Consider the following 5,632-nt stretch of genomic DNA (forward strand, 5'->3'; position numbering starts at 1 on the left):
GATTATCCCTTCATCAATTTCATCATATCATCATTCTTCCTCGTCTTCGCAATTAGCCAAAAGTGGCAGAGAGGTGAAGAAAAATAAATCAAATTAATCAATAATTTCTCTCTGTATTCTTTGATGTTAACTAGGAGTAATTGTTGAGGAGTAGAAGGTACTCAGTTTTATTTTGTAGCGGAATTGTAAACAAAGTATTTATCTATGCCTACGCCAATTATGGTGTTTTCTGTGTTTTTCTAGTGCGTCGCATAAGTATTTCGGTGTTGTCTGTGTTTCATTCAGGGCAACAATCGATTCAATTACTGTCAAAGCACACTTGCTTGGGTTGGGGTTATTTACACAGCCATTGGGTTCGCACAAGCTTTTGTGTATTCAGCATCAAGATTACGACTTTTGATCAATTGCTTTGTTTAGTCAACCTGATAATATGTGTGTTGCATGAATGGACAATTCAGCAGTATAGAATTGAGCCTAGGAGACTAAAACGGATGTTGACGACCGATTGAAATCATCCACTAAGGTAAGACCAGAAGTACAATTTTATTGCTCTCGGCAAGAGACGGTAATTATTCGTTTTTAGAGAATGTAACATCCGTGTTAAATGATTAAAAGCTTTGGATAAGGTAAGCAGAATCAAGATTGCGGACATATTTTTATTCTGTTCTTTATAACGCAAGGCCGCAACTAGGAAGGAGAAGGGGCACTGAAAAACAAGGGTCATCCTAAACGCCGTGGCTGAATAATGAATACTATTAAAGGTTTTGATTTGATTTTTGTTATTGAGCGTGGCTTTTCTGCCACTCTTGGCTAATCGCGACATGAGGATTAAGGATGTTGAAATGGCACCCACAAAGAACCCCTATGCTTAGACTGGAATTCGAACACCGAAAACACACACCGGCATACAGAAACGTGTTTATTTCTTGTTCAATATCTTGTCCCCCATATACGCTTGTTATCTGTACTTGTTGATATCGTGACATCAAGGAAGACATGTGATTCTTAGTAAGTTCTCCATGCTTATTATTGGTTTCCAGAAAGTCTCGGACTGCAATGGCCTTCCGGATGGCGTAATGGTAACGATGTCGACTTGTAATCAAAGGGTCCCGGGTTAGGCACATTGCACAGTGGTTCGGATCCTACTTTAAGCTACGGACCCTGTTCCGATTGGCGTATCTAGCATAAAGTAGATTTAAAGCCTTTTTTGTCCACCAGTTACGTAACTTGTCTTCATGGGACCTTCCTTCGATATACTAACCCCTACCGCGCCTTCTTAATTCTTACTTGCATAAACAGGATTTCTATAAGTTAGTTATACAAAAGTAACCGTTAATTGTGAAGAAAGTGTATGTGTTATAGAAATTGTTTATACATCAATGAATACAGTATATCTTCAAGTTTATTGTCGCACGTTGTTAGTTTCAGACGCCGCCACTGGAGGCGTGAGCGTTTGTTTTTCTTACACAAGTAACAACTTGGATTGGTCGTGGTGGAACGATTCCGTGGCCACCACGTTCACCTGATTGGTACCATGGATTTCTCTATTTGGATTTACATTAATGAACGTGTGTTTCTTCCCCCTCTTCCCAGCAACGTCGACGAGGTGGCCACGGAATCATCCCACCACGACCAACCCAAGCCGATACTTGTGTAAGATAAAGTGGCAGCTTCTGAAAGTAACAACCTGCGAAAATATACTTGAAGATATGCTGTATTCATTGATGTATAAACCATTTCTGTAACACATATACAATTTCTTCACAATTAACGGTTACTTTTGTATAACTAATTTATAAAAACCCTGTATTGTCCAGGTTTTACTAAAAAATACCTGGCACGTGTCAAGACCTTTTCTTTTCACGCTATCAATTCACACGCGAGATTTCATTAAAGGCACCGCCATGAAAATAGGCGACTATGCTTGGACAGAATTGCGCACACATATGGTCCCCGCGCAATGTCTGGCACCGTCAACCGGACTTCGTTGCCTCGTTCGAGCGTCAGACCCACCTCTCTCCGGGCCACTTTTATGTCATCCCTGACCTTCAGAACAAACACTGTCAGTTTGCATCATATGGATCACAAAGACCAACTCTACAACGAGATCCTTCATTCTCTTAAACATCCGAACACACGGGGTTGTGCTCCGACGTGGCAATAGCGTCAACTTCTGCTACCCGCCTAATTTCATGGCTGTGGGTATAATCAGAAAAACAATACAGAGGAAGTATTCTGTTGGGTAGCGGTGAATAGGAGAACACATTACACCTCACTATTACATCTATTCACAGACTGTCTAAGCGCCACTCTAACGACCCCCATCACCAATAGAGCCCACAAGTTACAATAGGCCCTGGGTTATGCTATTCTTAGCTTTATGATTTAGTATTTTGTTTAGAGAAAGGTGACGTGTATCGTACAATGAAGTAAAAATTAGATCGTGAAGAATATATTGAAATAATATACTCCTTGCGGATGACTGTTACAGGAATATATACTTAGAAACTTGTGTTATTTCTTCTTAAAGAAACTGGCGTACATTTTATCGTATGAGCTCCTGTTCGAGTTCCTTCCTATTTGTTTCTTAGATGTTGGTGATAATCCCAGTGCGACTATCGGTTTGAATTAAAGCCGCCCACCGAATTACGCTGTATGGCACATTTCAGTGAATGGGAGAACAATGGATACAACATGTTGTATGCTACTGACCTACAATAGAAAAAACATAAAACCTGATCCAAACACAGTATCAATCTTTAGGCAACATCCGACCATATGACTGGCCAGCTTGGAGCCTGTAGCCGCAGGGCCGCATTATGATTCCACTGGTAACGCAGCACATTCCCAAATGTGCCATACAGCGTTGTACCTTGTTACATTTGTACAGGGACGTCGTTAGGATGGGGCACGCGGGGGCACTGACCCCGGCAAACGCCCACGTGGCCCCGGGAAACTGTTCTGTATTTTCTGGAAATTTTACTTTGATGACAAATATTGCAAAATAATTCTTCAGTAAATTTTGTGTGCAGTTTGAAACACTTCTTCAATTTTCAGTAGCACGAACCCAAGCAAGGCATTTCTTTCTTATTTCCCTCTTTCTTGCTTGTTGAACACAAACAGATGTATTGACAGAGGATGCAGTTAATGGTTTTGTGGTCCGCCCCGGTCAGGGAAGTCTGAGAGCTATTGAAAATGCACTTTTCCTCCCTGCTGCACACCAGATCCAGGATCCCTCCAAAACACGCACTTTCTCTTCATCTGGTCCTGCACTGGCACCATGGGCGCCGAAAGGACGACACAAACAGGAAGATTTAGCTACGGGTGGCTAGAACTTTCTGGCTTAATTATTTTATGGTTCAGAAAAGATATCCCCATTGAGTTTCAAATTCCAAGAACAGAATTCTATTTTTTTGTCCCTTTTTCGGCGCGGGAATGAATGACATAGCGGTTCTTCTCACATGCACTCAACCCTCCTGCTAATCCTGGGTTAAATGCGACGATGAGGATGAATGATGAGCCGCAGGAATGGCGATGGGACAGACATGATACAACCATACCTGTCCAATGTCCGAACCTTAGACCTCTGGTTTCGTAGCGTGTTATACTCAGTGGAATTCTTATGAAGAAAAACTGTAAAAGTAGGGCGAAAAGAAGGAAAGTTGTACTATGCATAAAAAGGCATGTTTAGTTCTTCTAAAACCTTCCAATTATTGAGTTGAGTTCTTGTTTTAAGTCCACTGTATGCACAGTAAGGCTAATCGGGGATCTGAACCACTATGTGCCTCCACAGGGTATCGAACCCGGGAACCCTTGATTACAAGGCGGCGATGCTACCACTGAGTCATCGAGGAGGCCGAGAAATACTTACAGTTAGTCAGTCAAATTAATATTGAGGGATAAGGTCTGCGAGGAGTTCTTTCATTCGGTTGGGAGTGGTCATCTCATAGAGTCCCATATAGTTTCGAGAGCAGAATTTGCTTCCATATCGCTTTCAAGTACATCCCAAATTGTCCTCACGATGTTGGAACAGCATAAAAAGTTTGGAACTAATACAAGCAGGCACATACGCAGGGAAAGGGCTCGGGGGCTGCAGTCGTTTCCCGAAATCCTACAAATATTTGATTTTAATATTGTGTAGTAGTAATTAAATTTACTTGATTAACAGGATTAAACATCTTGTATATGGTAAGTTGCAATATACCACATAGAAATTCACCTTCAGCGCATTTACCCCTCCCCCAACCTTTTCGTCTTTAGATGGCGGCTGCCGATAAGGGATAAGCCCCTTCCGAAATCAAATTCTGGCTACCGGACTGACCACCAGGGATCGAACCTTGAACCTTTCAATTGATTGATTAATTGAACTGGTGTTTTAAGTCCACTTTATGCACAGTAAGGCTAATCTGGATTGGACCTACAGTTTAAAGTGAGATCCGAACAACTATGTGCCTCCATCGGGAATCGAACTCGGGCAGGTTGTTGAACCTGCCAAACCAAAGACGAGAGCGTAATAATTTGAGCGTGTGCGAACTTTGTTTTATCCAGTGCCATTATATATCAGGTTTCCACACACAAATAAAATTAATTTTAAGATATTAGACGTGTGCATATAATTTCTTATCGTCATCATTTCCCAAGTGAACAATCAGATGGCATAGAAGACTCGGGCCTGCCCTTCAGAGTAGTGCTTAACGCAGTCGCCTTGAACTAAGAGATACCGGATTTGATTCCGGTATGAACTGTATACATGAGATACCTAATCGGAACTGGTTCTACAGTGTAAAGTAAGATCCGAACCTCTATGAGCATCCATCGGGTATCGAACCCGGAACCCCTTGATTACAAGGCGACGATGCTACCATGTGCCACCGAGGAGGCCCTTGTTCCTTTTCTTTCCAAGACTATATATATATATATATATATATATATATGGTATATATATATATATATATATATATATATACACACACACACACACACACACACACACAGTGGCGTAGCAAGGGGTGGGCGAAGTGGGCGACCGCTCGAGGCCTCGCGTCTAAAGTACCCTTGCGTCCCGAACGATTGATACGAAAAATATAGGCCTAATAGCCTAAATGGAAGTGAGAAAAAATATGGAAAAGGCTAATTTTTGTGCGTAATATAATTAAAATATTCTGCTTTTCTCTGGTTATAAATTCTAGTTAAACGTTATAATTTGAATGAATACGTCAAATCATGGGCGTAACATGAATGGACTGTCCCGACTAAATGGGGATGTCTTTTAGCCTTGTATCAATGGTTATAAAACAAAAATTACTCAATGTTGCAGACTGCAAACTTCTGGAGCCTGACTCTCTCTCCTCAGACAACCTATTCCTATATGCAAGGACTAAATCGAAATTGTTACACAATCTGAAAAATCGTCAAAGTTATTTTCGTACGTTTTTATATCGCCACATTATAATATTTCATAGTTCAAGGGGGGTCATGGCCCCCATGATGCTTCCATTGAGTACGGGCATGCACTACAGCTTCAGATTTCATCTTCCTCAAATACACTTTCCGGGTGACTGAAATTATTAAATATAATTTCCATCAGTAATCTATTATTATAATTTAAATATGATAATTTGCTGACGTATCC

The sequence above is a fragment of the Lepisma saccharinum genome, chromosome 17 (genome assembly GCF_977018435.1).
Source record: "Lepisma saccharinum chromosome 17, izLepSacc3.1, whole genome shotgun sequence".
Classification (NCBI taxonomy): domain Eukaryota; kingdom Metazoa; phylum Arthropoda; class Insecta; order Zygentoma; family Lepismatidae; genus Lepisma; species Lepisma saccharinum.